Raw genomic sequence first — 21,502 nt, 5'->3', positions numbered from 1 at the left:
CTTCCTTATAAAATGCTCAACCGTGTTTAGGGTCTCTTCTGCCCTTCTACACAAGTAATTTGAATCCTTTCCCTTATGACATGGCGTTGCAGACATTAGGGTCTTCAGGAGGCTATTATTCGTGGTTACCCAGAGTAAAGGGCACAAATTGATAATCTGTGGTTTACCTCGAAACACCTTTTGCCTGATAGTTATATAGAAAATCACGTAGTATACATATATACCTGTTCCTTAGCATGTGATTGATCCTCCGTAACTGGATGAACTTGAAACTGGACTAAGGATTCGGTAAGAATATCAGTAGTTTAGGTTAGCAGATTGTACATGTGTTGTTATCATTGGGGACATATTTGTGTTTATTTTGTTGATCCCTTTGTGATACTCTTAAAGAGAAAAGTGAGTGATACTCTCATCTTCATCTTCGTCTTTACAGCTCTTGAAAAAGTCATTACTGGGTAAGTTCAGTATTCTGACATGGAACTCGAAAGGCTAGTGCCCAGTTATTACATTTAGATCGTGTTGAATCGACTTGAATCGACATTGCTTCTTTCAAAAGATGGTTTGGAGATGTAGTAATCAATATCCCAAACGGTTGATTATGGTAGAGTGGCCTGACTGTGTCATATGTCATATACCGATTGCACGGGGTCTAATTGCTGATTTGAGGGCAACAAGTAAACAATGCATAATGACAAAAAAATCCTTCGATAGAGTGGTTCGAAGGCCCCCTGTTATTATTAGCAACAGTATGGGCTCTACGACCATGTCGAAGAGACATTTGGTTTTCTTACATTTTACTATATGGTTGCACAACCTGGAGTTTGACACATGCTACAACTCGCAGTTATAGTTATAGTCGAGCGAGGGCCACCATATAATACCCTACACCAGTTATAAAAAAATATGATTTAGTGTTTATAATAAAGCATTTAATTTGAATTGTACCTTGTCTCAGATATACTTTAGTCATTTTTTATTAAATAAAATTGTGTACATTTAAGTCATGTTTCAAATGAAGGCTTTGACTATGGTCAAATGAGGTCATATCGTCAAAAAATTCATCAGGGTCATGAAGGCTAGTATAGAACTTGGTTTTGCAGCTTTTTGTCGAGATACGAGTTTATTGAACATAATTATGAACTTAAAAGCCGTATTCGGGGGGTTCAGTGGTATGGGGGCTAGGTCAAAAATTGGACTGATGTTACTCATTTTCAATAGAATTTGTCTCTAGTATAAAAGAAGATCATGTGCGAAATTTCATTGAATTATCTTCAAAATTGCGACCTGTACTTTGATAACAAGGTTTACAAGCCCTTTTCGGGGGTTCAGTTGTATGGGGGCTAGGTGAAATAATGGACCGATCATAACCATTTTCAACAGGCTTCGTCACTGAGACAATAGAATATGATGTACGATAGACGGACATAGCTAAATCGTTACAAACATAAGCACAAACCCAATATACCCTCCCCAATAAAGTGGTGTAGGGTATAATAAGGTACTAATACTTCTAACAAATACTCCGTCGTATTAGAAATCTGTAGAAGAAAATGGACCTGGTAACGTAGAAAAGGCCTTCTACTATTAATATTTCGAAGTGTTTAAAAAATCTCTTGCAACCACTGTTTACCCAATATTTTGCCTCCATACCAAAAATGATGTTTTGCAACATTGTTTAGCAACATTTAACTTAAAAAATAAACATGTTCTATTTCATACGCAACAGGATGTTTTACTTATATCAATGTAATACTGTATAGTGCGATGTAAACGTATGTGTGTATGTATGTGTGCGTTTCCTTTAACACATACAGTGAAGAACGCATGCTCTACAACAAACATTTGCTATTCGTTTGTGAATTCTAAGTTTTTAAAATGTGTTTCTTCTGTTAATGTACTTGTTGTTGTTGCTGTTGGTGTTATTGTTGCTGCTGTTCGCATTCACAACTTTTAGTTCTTGTTGCTGTTGTGTTTTTCTTTTTGTTGTTTTTGGTTAAACATTTTACTGATTTTGAATATAAAACGTAGTCGCCGAAGCATTTCAACCTGAGTTATCTTTACGTTGTCAGCCTGTTGCGTTCGTTTTTTTTCAAATACCATCGCGGCAGGATTATAAAAAAATAGAAAATAAAAGTGACCAAAAAATAATAAAAATAAATTGTTATATTTTACGCGCTTAGCTTGTGAAAAAGAAAAAAACTAAACTAATTTATTAATAACGTGACCTGTATAGCGTGTATGTGTGTGAATTAAAAGTTATTTTTAAAATATTTAAAAATATAACAGTCCTATAAACAGTCCACAAATTTGGATTTATTGTGTTAGTTTTGTAGGTGGTTTTTATCTTACACCTATTTAAAGTTAATGAAATATTTTTTTAGACCCTTCAGGAATTGAGTGTAAAAAAAAATCCAACACGAACCTTAACATTTTGCGGTAGTCCATTGTGTGCGTGTTATTTGTGAGTTTTTATAAAAGAAACCGTATTTCCAAATAATCTGTTGTTGTTGTTTTCTAATATCATTCTGTAATTTTACTGGCAGGCAATTTGTATCTTTTGCTGTCGCAATAAATTTGTTAATTTTAACAACAAACGTGTGTGCAATTTATTTCGAACAACGAGCGAATCGAAAACAGACAATAACAATTTTTTAATTTGTTTGCCTGTGAATTAACATTTTGATTTATAACCTGTTTAACAACATTTTGTAACATTTAAGGTCCTTCTTTTTTGTGCATAAGTGTCAAAAAAATAAATAAAACCACCTACTTGAAACATCCCGGCCGCAATTGAATTGTAGCTGTCTTATTTTTAACGTTTATTGGATTAATTTAAAACAGCAATTTATTTGTAAGTATCGTAATTAAGATCTTCCCCTAAAGTGTTTTTTTGTTGTATTCATTGTTGTTTTGCAGATACTTGTTAGAGTAATTAATTTGATTTAAAATAAATTGAGTTTGTGTATTTATCTTTTGGAATATTTTGTTTAATGGATGAAAGAGTGCGAGTGGAAATTTATTTCATTTTCAAACTCTTTTATTAATTAGATCAAAAAATAAATACAACGTGACTTTTTAGGATTTCTTAATTAGAATAATAACTGTAACTGTTTTTTTAGTTTTGTATGGAAACTAAAAACCAATTATTGAACGAAATAATAAAGTTATTTGAAATTTATCTGGATGTCGATATTTATAAACAAGTTGTTCGAAAATGTGCCTTGCATGAGCCGATAACACAGACCAATGAAATGAAGATTTGTAAAAACTTTTGAAACCAATTCGACTGATTTGTATCTTTAGCTGCTGATACCGAAACTGATATCTGTTTTTTTTTCTATCAATTACCATCTTCATTATATATTTTTCCTAGGTTACTACATCAAATCCGAAGAAATACACATAGGCCACTATCGGGCCTGTTGTGTATTCCTTTTCATGAAAAAAAACATTCTTCAGAAACTCAGTTTCCTGGACGTAATTCCTAAGCATCTTCCAATCAGTGTTAGTTAAACCTCTGATACACGGTTGTCAGATCTTACAACGTTGTCAGTAAAATGTGCAGAAAATGTCCAACAATCGTGTGAACTTGCAATTTTTCTTTTGCAACGTTGTTGGAAAAAGCATTACTGACAATATTGCAAGATAAAATTTGTAAATTGACGCCGTTGTTAGACATTTTCTGCACATTTTACTGACAACGTTGTAAGATCTGACAACCGTGTATACATAGCTTTAGGAATGTTATTTCCGGAATAACATCACTTCCAAGATACTTGGATCTAACTTCGACGAATGCTTGACAGTAGCAAAGAAAGTGCTACAGAGTTTCACTATCCTCTCCACATGCTCTACATTCGTTGGAATCCGAACGTCCACTCAGAATACGTACCATCATACTAACTTCAGACATGCAGATTTTGAAGAGATTTCTCATCTGACTATAATCAGGGTCACCCCATAGGATCTTTGTCGTTCTACCCACCGTTCCAAGAGGTCTTATGGGATTCTCATATTTTTAATTCAGCTTTTGTTGCGTCGAATGGTTTTGCGTTTGTCAGGTTAACTGCCTTGAGCTCCCTTCCTTTTAAAGCTATTACTACTCCCTAGTGGCCTGACAACCATATGATGTAAACCTTACCTCTGGGAGAGTATTTAGTTTAAGCTTTCTTACAATTCAATACGGTCATAGATTTAATTCTATCACCCGATATCGCCCTAATTGCCTTCTGGTTGTCGGTAAATATATTAAGGGCGACATATTTATTCTAATCCAATTAACGCATTCCGTTATTGCACGGACTTCTATCTGGAAGCTTGTGTTATGATTAGGTAAACGGGGTCTTCAATATATAACCCCACTTTATCCACTAAATTTAAAGCCATCCGTGTAACAGCGGATTCCTACTGGTATTTTGCTAATGTTCCGCTTGACCAAGACATTCTATCTGGGATCAGCGTATCAAAGTTTCCGACATATTCTGTATCTGGTATGCGATCATGCACGTCCGATGATTGTGTATAACCTTCCAATTTGTCCTGTAGACATTGATGACGTGTCCTATAACCGATTTTGGTCAGTTCGCCTAAAGTAAAGAGCCGTTCGGCTGTAAGCGCCGCTTACACTTTTTGTCCAATGCAGTCCATCAGATTATTGAAGTATAAGCTATAATTGATCTAATTACACTTTTATAAAGCCAATTAGTCATACGACAAAGCAATAAACCAACACGCATCCAAACATACGTTTTTTCCAATATTGTTGTTGTTGTAGCTTTTTTGTCAAAGCATGCAAAAAAATTTCTTTTTTGATGACATTTTCAGAGGTTGTCTCGGATTCGTTATTTATGGACGGATTTTGCTGATTTTATATAGAAAACTTCATGAAATAATGTCTAGTAGAATCACTGAAGATCTGGATCCCAAAGATATCTGTGGTCTTCAGAAAATTGATTTCAACAGACACACAGACGGACAGACCGATAGACGGAAGGACATGGCTTAATCGACTCCGCTATCTATAAGGATCCAAAAAATACATATATATTTTGTATTGTGAAAACGGAATGACAACCATATACATATATATACCTTTCTCACGAAGCTGAAAGAACGTCCTAAAGTCAAATAAAATAAATAAACCTACCACGTGCAATAACTACATTTTAATTAAAAATTGCTTGCTAGTGTTATACTTTTTATCGAATCTCCAAAATTATTTTTATAAACCAATTACAAGTTGAATAATTTAATATGCGTTTATTAGTTATTGAATGAAGGTAAACAAAGGAAAAAGAATTATATGAAAAAGTGTCATATTAAATTATCACTGCGTATGAGTGATATGTGAGTAAATAACTAAATAAATTACTCATACGTAGTGATTGATTAATTTCATGATAAAAAAATATTCGTTCACATTTGCTCAAACGCTAAAAGCACAATATAATAATGTTCTTATTGTAAGTTTTATATATGAGTTTTTTTTATGTAGATATTTAAACAATTTGTTGGTAGATGCAATCGCGCATAACATAAATATATATTAAATATGTTTACATTTAATTAATTAATATGTTTTTTTTTCGTTTGAGAGGTGGAAGATAGAGAGTGTATCCTGTTTCCTAAAATAAGCTTCTCTAAAATATATAACGTTTGCTTATAACTTATGTGTTTAAAGATGTTTATTTACCATTAATAACATTTATTTATTAGCTTGATTTTTTTATTTTTAATAATTTATTTAAAATTTTTTACTGTTTTACACTTCAGCGAACATGATCGATTTTAATTTTATTTCATTTTTTTCATTGAATACATATTAACATGATCTTGATATGGGAAAATGGTAATCTACATATTTTTGTTTATTATTTTTATTATAAAATATAGATTAAAGTCAGCTGTGTATTTCTTTTTAACATAAAAACGTGTTTATATTTCCAGACATTTTGTTATGTGGAATAATCCAATTAAATAAAGGAATATTTTAAAATAATACTCTCAAAGTAAATGTTTTTTTAATATTATAATGAGCATAACATGCAATGAATAGTAAGACAATTTTGAATAACGACTGCGACTGAGAGAATATTGAATATATACGGACTCATTGAGGTAATTTCTAAATTTGATTTCAATAAAATTTCACTCGATATGAGAGAAAGTTTTTGTAGTTTAAGTTTTGAATGTATGTTGAAGACAAAATACACCCACTTTCGCTTTTTAATATGAAAAGTGCTGGTCGGAAAAACTTTATATAGGGCTACACCTATCTTAAGGACTTTGTAGAGCGTTTCGATAACCCCACCCTTAGTGAAATTATTTTTAATTACACAGGTCAGTTCTAGTTTAGTTCAGTAGTTTAGTTCAAGTTCACTTCTAGTTCAGATCTAGCTCAGTTCTAGTTCAGTTCTAGTTCAGTTCTAGTTCAGTTCTAGTTCAGTTCTAGTTCAGTTCTAGTTCAGTTCTAGTTCAGTTCTAGTTCAGTTCTAGTTCAGTTCTAGTTCAGTTCTAGTTCAGTTCAGTTCTAGTTCAGTTCTAGTTCAGTTCTAGTTCAGTTCTAGTTCAGTTCTAGTTCAGTTCTAGTTCAGTTCTAGTTCAGTTCGTTCAGTTCTAGTTCAGTTCTAGTTCAGTTCTAGTTCTAGTTCAGTTCTAGTTCAGTTCTAGTTCAGTTCTAGTTCAGTTCTAGTTCAGTTCTAGTTCAGTTCGTTCAGTTCTAGTTCAGTTCTAGTTCAGTTCTAGTTCAGTTCTAGTTCAGTTCTAGTTCAGTTCTAGTTCAGTTCTAGTTCAGTTCCAGTTCAGTTCTAGTTCAGTTCTAGTTCAGTTCTAGTTCAGTTCTAGTTCAGTTCTAGTTCAGTTCTAGTTCAGTTCTAGTTCAGTTCTAGTTCAGTTCTAGTTCAGTTCTAGTTCAGTTCTAGTTCAGTTCTAGTTCAGTTCTAGTTCAGTTCTAGTTCAGTTCTAGTTCAGTTCTAGTTCAGTTCTAGTTCAGTTCTAGTTCAGTTCTAGTTCAGTTCTAGTTCAGTTCTAGTTCAGTTCTAGTTCAGTTCTAGTTCAGTTCTAGTTCAGTTCTAGTTCAGTTCTAGTTCAGTTCTAGTTCAGTTCTAGTTCAGTTCTAGTTCAGTTCTAGTTCAGTTCTAGTTCAGTTCTAGTTCAGTTCTAGTTCAGTTCTAGTTCAGTTCTAGTTCAGTTCTAGTTCAGTTCTAGTTCAGTTCTAGTTCAGTTCTAGTTCAGTTCTAGTTCAGTTCTAGTTCAGTTCTAGTTCAGTTCTAGTTCAGTTCTAGTTCAGTTCTAGTTCAGTTCTAGTTCAGTTCTAGTTCAGTTCTAGTTCAGTTCTAGTTCAGTTCTAGTTCAGTTCTAGTTCAGTTCTAGTTCAGTTCTAGTTCAGTTCTAGTTCAGTTCTAGTTCAGTTCTAGTTCAGTTCTAGTTCAGTTCTAGTTCAGTTCTAGTTCAGTTCTAGTTCAGTTCTAGTTCAGTTCTAGTTCAGTTCTAGTTCAGTTCTAGTTCAGTTCTAGTTCAGTTCTAGTTCAGTTCTAGTTCAGTTCTAGTTCAGTTCTAGTTCAGTTCTAGTTCAGTTCTAGTTCAGTTCTAGTTCAGTTCTAGTTCAGTTCTAGTTCAGTTCTAGTTCAGTTCTAGTTCAGTTCTAGTTCAGTTCTAGTTCAGTTCTAGTTCAGTTCTAGTTCAGTTCTAGTTCAGTTCTAGTTCAGTTCTAGTTCAGTTCTAGTTCAGTTCTAGTTCAGTTCTAGTTCAGTTCTAGTTCAGAGTTCTCTAGTTCAGTTCTAGTTCAGTTCTAGTTCAGTTTAAGTTCAGTTCAAGTTCAGATCTAAAGACAGTAAAGACAAACAAAAAGACGGACATCGCTAAATCGACTTTGCTATTCTTAATGATTCACAATATACATATGAGGTCGCTTTTCAAATCCTTGCTGTTATTGTAATTCAGAGTAAAAGACTTGTTACCGATACCTATAGTCTTGTCGATAGGAGTCATGGTTTTAAGTATTTTGACTCGGATTTTGAACTATAAGATCTGGTATTGCGGAGTTCACGTAGTGCCTGTGGTTTAAACCTAAATAGCAGGAAGAAAATGTTGGTCAAAAGATCATGAAACTAGTATTAATCCCATCAGTTTGATTGTGGAATGTTGTAAAAGAAAAATGCTTTATATATGATCTGAAGATTGTCGGACAGGAAGCATCGGAAATGCAATGAGTATAAAATAGTTAAGTAAAGTACTTGTTCTTGGGCCAACTTCAGCCATAGCTAGCTTACACTGTTGTTGAAAAAGTGGGATAGGCCTTTATGTTAGGTACGTATTTGAAGCATTCGGACTTCATAACGATCTTACAAAGTCAGAAAACTAAGTCAAAATGTTTATTGCTGCATCAACTCAGAAAACTGATAGTATAACTACTTAAGAAAATTATAACTTCTTTAAAATGCATTTTATTTTATTATAATCTAAAAAAGTATTTCTAAACAAAACTAAACTTAATATTTCTATTAAAATATGCTGGTTTTTATAACAATAATTTTTTTTGGTATTTTTAGTTGAAAATACAAACTTTTGTTGTGGTTGACCTAATTAGAAAATAAATATTTTTTCTTAAAATATTTTGAATGCTTTTGACAGTTGCTTTTACACACAATGATATTTATGAAAAGAAAGTATCTTTATATTAATTGGAAATGTAGTTAAAGTTTGTAATACTATTTAAGTAGCTTTAAGTTCGGTAGTTTCAAGAGAAACTTTGTTGCTTTTAAGGAAGTAAAATTTAATTTAAAAAATTGTTCAAGTTATATACTAACTATGGACTTCTTTGTTATAAAACAAACAAGTGTTATTCTCAACTAAAAAATTAAGTTGTTCAAACAAAACGGGTTCTATATATTGTTTGTATAAACTAAAAAAGTAAAGTTTTCTGTTTTCTTTTTCATTAATATAATTTAAAATTTTTGTTTTACATCCTAATTTGCATTTTAATTTATTATACTTTTTTTATGTTTTTGCAAAGTTTTAATAATTTTTTTTTTCAAATACCTTAAAAAACTGAACATAATTTTCATTTACACCTTATTCAGTTTTAATTTAGCTATTTAAATAAAATGCTTTTTTCTCTTTAATTGCACCAAAGAAAAAACTCATTAAGTTTGTTTTTAACTTTTTTTCTCTTTCTCTCGGAATTGCTCAAAATTACTGAAACGTCAAAATAAACTGAAAACTATTTAAGCGTAAAAGAAAAACTTTTAACACAAGTTGTAAAATAACGAATTTTTTCATGTATGAAATGTTCAAATTTGTTGCAAAAAGATTAGAAAATTCTTTAAAAATATTACAGCTTAAAATGCCAAATAGTCGTTCATACATAAATGGTAATTAATAAATAGGTAAAACTTTAAAAATTGTTGAATAATTTATTAACCCACAAGCTATTTGTAGTGGGTGTTTTGTGGTGCTTTCCGGAAAGATAATAAATATGTATTGGAAATACAAATGGTAGCAAATAGTATTCTTCTAACAGTCTAATCAACAAATGGTAGAAAATAGTATTCTTTTAACAGTCTAATCAGTTCCAATTTTTAGGTACTATATAAATTTCCGCTTTTAGTAGATTTTGAAGTATAAAACGTAGGCACCAAAAAGTAATTACATACAAACCCTTTTTAAATAGTCATGGACATGGGCGCAGGCGAGCAGTATTCGTTTAAGTTTTGAAAATGGAGAACGGTGCTATGGGGCTCAAAATAGGGTACCTTTTTTTAATGGCACATTATTGTCCTTTTATACACTTGTAGACTAACTCTCAACTATTCCGAATCTGATCTCGTGAAAGTTTTTCAAGAAGCTAAGTCAAAGTGGATGAGTACTTCTAGGTAATTGCGAATATTTATATATTGATCTTTGAGTAGAGAGTCTACAGATAGAACTTTTTTGATCCCACACAATATAGAACATTATTTTAGTGCCATTAATATTTGGCTCGGTTATCGTTTAGCCTGACGAGGCAGGCTTCACATACAATCTCTTACTCAAAGCATTTCAGACATACAAATTTTTCTTTCAAGGACTTATGGGTTTAATGGTCTTCGAGTTATCGTAAAATATCCACAATGCGGTGCCAAAATGAATTTCTTTTATAGCTTTCAAACAGCATTTCAGACATCCAACATCATCTTTCAATGCCTCTCTCAGTTTTAATGCTTATGGTACTCAATTTCTCTTATTTTCGATTCATACGATCTCCTTGGTTTACGTAGTAGTTCACTACGCGCGAACTGTTAAGTAGAATCGAAGAGACTCCGTTTTGACCATATACGATCTATACTCTTTAAGTTATCGTATAAAAGATTAATTTTCAAACGCCGGAAATGTTGCAGTGCCAAAATGAATTTCTTTTGTAGCATTCAAGGAGCAGCATTTCCGACATGCAAAATTGCCTTTCAAGGTCTTTCTCGGTTTTAATGCTTATGGCATCAAATTTATCAGATCTATAAGAAATCATGAAAATAAATTGCAGATAGGTATCCTTCAAATTGACTTATAGGTTATTGAAGACAAACACTGCATTCAAAAGTAGTGCCATCTGTCGTGAAAATCTCATTTTGAAGTTATGAAGCTACATAAATATGTATATAAAGAGGTTAAAGTGGACCACAACAAAGAATTTCTTTTTAGGGTGATCATTTGATCGTCAATCTCAAAATTGGGAAATGGTGTTATAAAGAATAAAAAACTCCTGTGTGATATGATTTAAAATCGATCGATTAGAAACAATATAAAAAAAGTAAGAAACAATAGTTGGGCGTTGCCGACTAATGAACCCTACACCAATTGCGTATATTAAATGTGATTCATTTTCAATAATAAAGTATTTGTGTTAAAGCTTACATAGGTTCCAAATAATGTCTGTTCATATACGGTTGTATACTGACTTTCAATCATTTTCAACAGCTTTCGTCATTGGATTTAGAGAATAGTATGTCATTGGATCCAGAGAATAGTATGTACACGGTCTCAAAGACGAACATAGCTTAATCGAATCAGAAAGTGATTCTTAACCCACTGGTATACTTAAGAAAAAATATTTTTTAGTGTTACAAACATCAGCACATTAGTATCCCTGCGGGGAAGGTAACTGTCAAGAAACATACCACGCTCTAGTTCTAAAGTTATAGGGACCGGTTCTGGTATCGACACTTTATATGGAGGGAACCTGTCACTTTAACATGGCGATGATTAATTGACATCTTTTTCATCCCATTTCGGAAAATTAATTAATGAAGCAATAGCAAAACATTTGCATAAGATTGTGACCCGTAGAGTGCGCACTAGGTTTACATAGACACACAGACATACAGACGGACGGACGCACAGACGAACATTGCTTAATCGATTCAGGTAGTGATTCTGAGCTTATTGGTATACTTTAAGGTATTTTTGGATGTTACAAAAACCAGTACAAACGCATAATACCCTGACTACTATAGTTTTTATGTAGGTTATAAATATTTCAATATAAAACTATTGACATTCCATATTTTCACTGCTCTTTGTTATTGTCCTATTGACGTTTCAGCCATTTTTTGATATATAACTGATAACAATATTAATCACTCTTAATAGTACATTTTCCATCTTGAGTAATGGTTTCTTAAAAGAAAAGCTTCTAGAATATGCTTAACGTTTTCAGCTCTTCAAAAGCAAATTTTTGTAAATTTCTCAATTTGACATATACATACATATGTACGTCTTCCGGCTAAAAGATAAACTACTCATATTTATTTGCATTAGATAAATGCACAAAGATTCGTTGAAAACTCAAAGAAAACTTTATATCTTTGTATTTAAATGTACAAATTCTTCAAATAAGTAGTTTGAATGGGAAAAAACATATTGTAACATATTTTTTTGCAAAGATAAGAGAAATATAAACTTTTATGTAGATTTTATTTTTTTCAAATAGCAAAAAAGCATGTAATTTGAGTATAAAATCTAAAGTAAATAACACCCTTTAAAAAAATCTCTTCTAAACTACATTATACTATTAAAAGGAAAATAATATTGTTTAGAAAATAAATAAGTATGTAAATTATTTGTTTAACTAAATAAATAGTTTTGTTAGAGAAATCTGCAAACATATGAATGTATGCATAAAATACATAAATTGTTTAGAAAGGAATTTGAACTGCTTGTTGGCAAGAAAAAGGTGGTCAATAACGAATTATTGTTACACTGCTTACTTCACAAAAGGAAAACTAAAAAAACTTAAATTGATGAGTTGAAATAATATTGTATTCAAATTTTCTGGTAGGCCCCTAATATGATCATTGTTGTTTGTATTAAAGTACCTTTTAATAAATTACTCCTGACCATCGTAAATCTTTTACTATTTAATACAATTTTCTATATAATTTAACATTACTCATAAAAATGTAAATAAACATTTGAAAGTTTTGAGACTTTACTTAACCCAAAATAAACATAAAATCTAAAAATAAACTTATTTAATATATGAAAAAAATGAGGAATGAAATAACCTTCATATATGTTCTTTGCTACTTCTGGTCCATATCCGTTCAGGAAGTCATGTTTCTGCTAAGAATTGAATATTTACTTAAATATACTTTTACACTACATACTTCTACATTAATATATAAACATACTTACATATGTTCTCATATGTAAAGGAATAAGGAAATGCTGTTTTTTTCTTTTCTTTAAATATTCTATATCACCAGGAAGAAAAAAATGTATGTCAAAATCTTTAAAAAATCATACACTCAAACTAATAATCATACAAGACATTTCCAGCTGTTTTCATCCCTCTACGAAAAACCTTGACAATGAACTCTTTTCATTTATTAGAATGCCATATTCATATGACACTGTTTTGTTAAAGGGGAAATGAAATCATTGTCATTATTATCAGTGTTAAATTAAATTATTGTTGTTAAAAAAGCAAAAAGTATGTGTGTTAAATAAACACTTGTTTTAATGATTTCCAATGAGATATGAAAGGGTGTGTGTATGTTTGCTTGGAAATGTTAGAGAAGTAATCTTATTTTGTTTGTTTTTGTATTAAACAATTTGTGCATTGAAATTAAATTAGAAACAAGCATATTATTCGACTGTGGTGAATCTTATATACCCTTCACCTTTCACTATCAGGGGACTTCTGAATATTTATTTCAACTAACACACAGACGAACAGGCAGACAGACAGACAGACAGACAGACAGACAGACAGACAGACAGACAGACAGGCAGGCAGGCAGGCAAGCAGATGACAGACGGACGGACAAATAGACAGACAGAAAGATAAACAAACAGACTTTTATTGTTGAAAGAGGATGACCAAATTATTTTTATTATTTAAATTTTGATGATCTGGAAAGCAAGAATTATTAAAGATGTAGATCACAAAGATATCAGGTGACTGAACATTCATTTCAACTAACACACAGACGAACAGGCAGGCAGATGATAGACAGACAGATAGACAGACAAATAGACAGACAGACGGACAAACAGACAATTTTTTCTCCAATGAGGTTGACCAAATTATCGAAGCATAAGTTAGAATTACTCTAATCACGTTTTTATAAAACCAGTGTGGACTAAGGCTGGGTTTTACAGTTCGCACTAAAGGAAAATTTCTATAAAATTTTTAAACTTAAGCAAATTTTTCCCCTTAGTATGAAGTATAAAACCGGCCCTAAGGCTTCATTTCGTGTCTATGGTTCTTCTAATGATCCTATCCTTTATATGGAGTCTTCATTTCAATTTCCAGTCAAAGACAAAACTCTTTCGGACATCTAGATATGAAAAATATTTTCAATATTTTTTGATATGAACATCATTAAATACTACACTTTGTTATTATACCCTACACCATTATAGTAAAGAGGATATTATGCTTTTGTGCTGATGTTTGTAACACCCAAAAACATTGGTAATACACTAACCTTAAAGTATACCAATCGGCTCAGAATCACTTTCTGTGTCCGTCCATCCGTCTATCTGGGTGTTTATGTAAACTTTGTACGCACGCTACAGGTCGCAATTTAAAAGATAATTTGATGAAATTTGACACATACTCTTCTTTTGACCTTCTTTTGAAAATAGTTAAAATTTCAATTTCCAGTCTAGGATTATACCTAAATAAGGACAAAACTCTGTCGGGCATGAAAAATATTCTCAATATTTTTTGATATGAACATCATTAAATACTACACTTTTTCATTATACCCTATTGTGAGGAGGATATTATGCGTTTGTGCTGATTTTTGTAACATCCAAAAACATTGGTCACCTTAAAGTATACATATCGGCTCAGAATCACTATCTGTGCCGATTCACCCAGACATCTGTCTGGGTGTCTATGTAAACTTTGTACGCACGTTACAGGTCGCAATTTTAAAGATAATTTGATGAAATTTGGCACATACTCTTCTTTTGAAAATGGTTAAAATTTCAATTTCCAGTCTAGGATTATACCTATATAAGGGCAAAACTCTGTCGGGCATCATTTTTGATATGAACTTCATTAAATACTACACTTTGTCATTATACCCTATTGTGAGGAGGATATTATGCCTTTGTGCTGATTTTTGTAACACTCAAAAACATTGGTCATATACTCACCTTAAAGTATACCAATCGGCTCAGAATCACTTTCTGTGTCGATTTAGTTATGTCCGTCCATCCATCTGTCTGGGTGTCTATGTAAACTTTGTACGCACGCTACAGGTCGCAATTTTAAAGATAATTTGATGAAATGTGGCACATACTCTTCATTTGACCTAGCCTTTTGACAAAGTCTATTGAAAATGATTAAAATTGGTCCATTATTTCGCTAAGCCCCCATAAACCGTACCCTCCGAATAGGGCTTTTGAGCTTATAATTATGTTAAATATTCTAGTTTCAAAACAAAAAACTTATTTCTATAAAAGTCTAAATCAAATAACTTTAATGAAGACGTAAATTCCTCTACCAAAATTTGTAAGGATAGGCCGATATTTTTCCGTACTGCTATATAAACTCTATTGAAGAAAATCTCTTATATTTTGTCAACAAATTGAAAAAATATTTCGAAATTAGGGAAAAAACCAACTAAATACTTTATTATAAAGAAAATAATTCACATTTTTAACATACTTACTAGTCGGCCATGGCCGACCCTAATCCATACTTGTTTTAAAATTCTCACGTTTACTGAATATTTTCATACATACATGCCATACGTTACGTATAAGTAATATTTTTAATTTAATAATACTCATGCGACATGATGACTATAAAGAACATTAAATGCAATATATTCATTTGAAATATTTCGAAAGTTTTAAAAAATTTTAAACAAACACGTGTTCAAACAAAAATAAAAATTTAAGAAAAATCAAAATCATTTAAAAATCAAAAAAAGCGAACATATTGATTTTTAAAAATAACACCAGTTTTTAAAAACCTACTTATGTTATAATGTTCTTATCACACAATATGATTAACGTTGGCGGCCTATCTATCTCTTATCTATCTCTTACCTCATTTTACCAATATTTTGTAGTTTTTCATGCCTACATAAGCACTAAACAAGCTAATAATTCTTGTCCAAAAAAATTTAGTTAAAATAAGCAATTAATATTAAACGTATTACTTATTTAATAACTACGTCACTATTTGATAAATGACTTTTTACAATTGACTGACAATATTTCTACACAGTAAGTTGTGACATTTATTTCAAATATATTTGAATTTATATTTCTACAACATTGCGTTGTACATCAAACATTTGACAAACTGTCAAGTTTTTCGCTCATAAACAATAATAAATACACAACAATTATAACAAATAAACAACAAAAACCATTCAAATTTATCGTCACTTGTCATCTAAGTAAGTTCTCTATACGTTACACAAAACACATACAAATAGAGCATTTAAGCTGTAAACTAAATGATGTGTAAAAAAATTTCTTTTAAATGGTCAATTTATGACTCCCCTTTCCCTTTAGTGTCTGGCAATTGAATAATATTTAAGTAACATTTCAATTCAAATGTCAAATGACACACACCCACACTTTAAAGTTTATTATTTTAAATTAATTAATTTTTAGCAAATGAAGACAAAAGCAATTTAAATTTTAGAAATATGAGTCTTTATTAAAGTAATACAATTGCGCGAATATAACATCTAAAAAGGTGAATACTCTAAAAATGGGTTGAGTTTAGTAATAATATTTGGGTTGGTTGAAAATGTTGATTAATAAGTAAATAAACTTTTTATAGCTGTTAAATTAAGTAGAAATTATTGCTTCTTTTTTTACAACTTTGTTAAATGAACAGATGTTTTATGTTTATTGCACATTTATCAATATTAAGACGTCAAAGAGTTTAAAATTATACACTTAAAATGAGATAAGATGTTGTAAATAAATGGTAAATTTTCAAAAAGAAATTTTTATGTTGTAAAATAAAAATATATGAATGACTATGACGTTAACTGCATAGATCGTATAACGCCTTCTGTAAGAAAACCATATTGTCGATTTAAGCGATTAATTCATCAAATTGTTTTTAGTCACGTCTGAAAAATTGTTAAACTTTTCCTCCCTATGCAGTATTAACCAAACACTCAATAGTTAAATTTCTTTATATACGTATCATTTAAAAGATGAGGGATGTTGTTCCGTTTTTAACTTATAAAAATATCGTTTCTCCTGCCATAGAGTCTCATTTTATAAAACGAAACTATAAACGTTCAAAAAAAATTTTATGGAAACGAGTTAATAATTTAATCAAACTAACACCATATAAATATTTGTTAAAATGGGTCAATATTTTACCTAGTTACCGAAAAACATGATAACATTTGATTACTTTTCCAAACAATCTTAAAAAATAAGTAAAATTTAAAAAAATATTTTAAATTTTTTTTAATTTTTATTTTTTTTTATTATTTTTTTCATTAAAATTTTATTTATTTTTTTTTCTTTTTTTATTTTTTCCCAAAAAAAAAAAAAAAAAAAAAAAATCATTCATAAATTATTTCCATCCCTGATTTCAACCGATTTCTACATTTGATAAACGTTGTTTCTGTTTTCAATTGTTAACAAACGAACGCAACGTATTCACAAGCAAACACAACCTTGTTGTTGTATTCTTGCACCAGCATGCAGAAAATTATAATTTTTATACGAAATTTTCAGAGTTTGCTGATTTAAAATAGGAAACTTCTTGAAAGCATGTATGATAGAATTATTGAAGACTTAGATCCCAAAAATATCTGGGGTATCCAGAAAATTGATTTCAACAGATAGATGGACAGACAGACGGACATGGATTAATCGACTCTAAGTTAATTTCTATAACAAACAGAATAGCACACATGTATAGCAGTTGTTTCTTACGCAACGTATTCACAAGCAAACACAATCTTGTTGTTGTATTCTTGCACCAGCATGCAAAAAATTATAATTTTTGTACGAAATTTTCATATTTTGCTGATTTCCAATAAGAAACTTCTCAAAAGCATGTGTGATAGAATTGTTGAAGATCCTAAAAATATCAGGGGTTTCCAGAAAATTGATTCAACAGACAGTCGGACATACAGACGGACAAACAGACAGACGGACATGGCTTAATCGACTCTAAGTTAATTTTTATAATAAACAGTATAACCGTTTTTTCTTATAGAACATTTTTGGTATAACAGTTTTTTTAATTAAGAAATAATTTTTATTGCTTTTCTAGAGGAAAAAGTCATTCTAACAGTTTGTATATAGTAAATTTTCAGTATAACACTTACCTATTTCAACATTTTTTGTATAACAGTTTTTTCTTTATTAAAAGTTCGTTATAACAGTTTTTTAATAAGTTTCTTCCATAGACAAATTTCAGTATAACAGTTAATTTTTTTTAAATTTTAAGTATAACAGTTTGTTCTTCTGAACAGTTTTTTTTTATAAAACTCTGAACTTCTATAACAAAAGTTAAGTTTAACAATTTCGATATAACAGTTACTTTTTTACAAACAAGTTAATTTTTAACATATATTTCTGTAGATAAAAATCAAAAAACCAGTAAACAAAATAAGACATATGTATAACAGTTTTTTCTATAGAAAATTTTTTTTAAAAGAATTTTTTTTACTGCTGTTAGTAGAGAAAAATGTCATGCTAACAGTTTTTATATAGGCAATTTTCAGTATAACAGTTATTTATATGAACCTTTATTGTATAACAGTTTTTTTATATGAAAAGTTTGGTACAGTTAATTTTTCTATGGCAGTTTGTTCCATAGACAAATTTAAACAGTTATAACAGTTAATTTTATTTATCTGCACTTTTAACATCATCTGCACATTCATCTGCACTTTTTACAAATATGTACTATTCTCTTTTAAGGCAACAAATTATTATTGTATTTTCTATAGAAATTTAGTTTTTTTTTATATAAAACTCTGAACTTCTATAAGAAAAGTTCAGTTTATCAATTGCTTTTATGGATACTCTCATGTATAACAGTTTTTCTACCGAAATTTCGGTTTACAGTTACTTTTTTACAAGCAAGTTAATTTCTAACATATATTTCTTTAGAAAAAAAATCTAGAAAACGACAACAACTAGAAAACACATGTATAACAGTTTTTTTACTAACGAAAATTTTTAGTATAACAGTTTTGTTTATTAAAAAATCATATCTACAGCTATCTCTATTGGAAATTGGACATTTTTTATAAGGAGAAATTTCAGTATAACAGTTTCTTCTATATAAAAAGTAACACCGAAGTAAAACAGTTTTTTAAATAAATAATATTCTGTTTCAGTATAACACTATCTTTTATATGAAATGTTCATTATAACAGTTTGCTTTATTAAACAATTTCGATAAAGCAGTGCCAAAAAATAATCATTATCTTTTTGCTAAACGAAACACTTTTAAACACAAAACTTCCTCATTTTAAAATTCTCACGTTTATTTAAATTTTTCAAACATACACGCCATACGTTACGTATAAGTAATATTTTTAATTTAATAATACTCATGCGACATGATGACTATAAAGTACGTTAAATGCAATATATTCATACGAAATATTTCGACAGTTTTACTAAACTTAAAATAAAACACGTGCTCTTTTTTTTCAATATGATGAATGACTACTTTAACTTTAATAAATTGTTTAAGAACTGAAATATTTAGTTATAAAATGTTATGGTCATGAAAAAGCAATAAAAAAACTTTATAAATTTATTGGTTCTTATTAAATGTTTATTGTAATTTTAAGATGTTTGACATATGTTTTTTAAAAAAATACATAAATATTAAGTCTGGAGTATATAAATTATTTGTTTAAAATTAAATTTTATGACATTTAAGGTGTATTTTAAATGTAAAATTTGCTGGAAATTTTAGTTTTTAAATTAATAAAATGTTTCGTTTGTTTAGAGTTTTGATATAATTTTACAATAAAAAATCCCTTCCCCTTATAATGGTGATTCGAAATAAATAATGATGTTTTAATATATATCTTTACTTAATGACTACTTTTTATTCATTCGTAAATTTTGTTGGTTTGGTGTTAACATAATTATGTGTTTGTTAGTAGCACGTTTACTGAAAGTCTTAGTATCATGGCAATTTAGTCTTAATCTCTGTGAAAATAATTATATATAGACAAAGAATAATAGTAATATAATAATACAATTATAAAAGAAAATAATGCTTTGTCATAAAATACCTACTTAGACTTAAGCTTTTATTACTGTTTCCATACAAAATTTGTTCTATAAAACGTTGATAAATGTTTATGAATAAGGCCCCCTAGAATACATCATAGACATAAAGGTATCAGCCAATAGTTATAGTTGGCAAGTTTTGTTTTTATCTACTAACATTTTATAGAATGACATGTTAATTTTAATATGTTTTCCAGACTGTAATGAGCCTAGTGGACCGTTTAGGAATAATTAACACCTTTTTATACCCACTATCAAAAAGTGTTGTTAATCCTTTGGTAACACATCGAAATATTGGTTATAGACCTGCAAAAGTATATATATTTTGGGTCCTTATTAGATCTAGACATGTTTTAGTATTTACGATTTACTCAAAAACACCAATAGTTATCTTAGTTGAACATGTCCCTATTAATATAACATTAATATTTTTTCCTTGTCCTCTTTTTTTTATCAAATTATTGCCTTTTAAGTCTCTTGATGCGTTAACATTAATAATATCATAAAAGGTTTTGATTCTAAAACAAAGTCAATAGCAGCTACTCACCTTAAATAGACAAATAAAATAAAATATAATTTTAGCTTTTAAACACCTAGATTCGTTAGCTACAATTTGATGTAACATAATTTAATTTTCAGTTATTGATATTTTATTCAATTTAAGTGTTATAAATTTATTATTCAGCTCTCTTTTCGGTTTATTTTCTTATTCTAAATGTGTACATTTACTTTGGTACTTTTATCTATTTTAACAACTAGAACAACATAAACATATAAATGGAGCGAGTATATGTAGTTGGCTTGTTTCGACAACAAAACAAAATGTGATAGAATATTTTATAAATATTTAATAGCAACAAAACCAGTAAGAAACCACAATCCTAACAGCTTGTGGTTATAGGGAGGGATATCGTAAAAAAGTTAGTTAAAAAGGAAGCTACTTACAATTCGTAAAATCAAAGTATAAATGAAGGTATATGTGTTTGTATTGTATTTATTATGTTAGTTTGTGTGTGTATCTTCCTAAAGTCAATATTATTTTAACAAATTTTCATTTAATCAAATTTAAGTTTACTTTTTCTATTAAAGGTATAAAGATTTTGTGAGTGTTAGTTTGAGTAGGTCAAGGAATAGAAATTGTTTTGTGGTTGTAAAATGTAATTAAAAGAAATTTCCTGTATAACCACAAAATAGGATAATTAATATTCATATTTAAACTTTATTAAAAACTAATTATGTTAAGTTACAAATATAGATTTGAAATTGATCTAGGATACCACATGAGAACTATGTTGTGGTTAGAATATCAACAAATTCTAAAATAAGGAATATTGTTTGTTTTATAATGTAAACTTATAGGAAACTATCAGAAGTATCTTAAGACTGGTCTATTGTAGCTCAGAATGATCTATAGTCCGGCATAGTCTACACTCTAGACTACTCTATAGTTCAGACTATATGCTACTCTGTAGTCCAGACTAGAGACTATTTTATAGTCCAGGCTATATACTATACTATAGTCCAAATTATTTACTACTCTATAGCTCAGACTATAGACTACTCAAATGTCAAGACTAAAAACAACTATATAGTTCGGACTATAGACTACTCTATGGTCCAGACTATATACTACTCTATACTCCAGACTATAGACTACTTTATCATACAGATATTAGACTATTCTATAGTCCAAACTATAGACTATTCTATAGTCCAAACTATAGACTATTCTATAGTCCAAACTATAGACTATTCTATA

General features: G+C 29.8%; 1 protein-coding gene across 1 annotated transcript in view; it reads left to right on the top strand.

Moving 5' to 3' along the window:
• The first annotated feature begins 2,061 nt into the window (after nucleotides 1-2,061).
• The window catches only part of LOC119610773 (serum response factor homolog A), a 42,514-nt gene continuing 23,073 nt past the window's right edge, over nucleotides 2,062-21,502 (top strand). The window contains exon 1 of the mRNA XM_037966123.1: nucleotides 2,062-2,851. The gene's annotated coding sequence lies outside the window, so the exon portion shown is untranslated. The remainder of the gene's footprint in view (nucleotides 2,852-21,502) is intronic.

This window comes from Lucilia sericata, unplaced genomic scaffold (assembly GCF_015586225.1).
Source record: "Lucilia sericata isolate MDLA Ls3-8-SP2 unplaced genomic scaffold, ASM1558622v1 Contig001273F_arrow, whole genome shotgun sequence".
In the NCBI taxonomy this organism is placed as follows: Eukaryota; Metazoa; Arthropoda; class Insecta; order Diptera; family Calliphoridae; genus Lucilia; species Lucilia sericata.
This window is presented reverse-complemented; position numbering and strand designations above follow the sequence as displayed.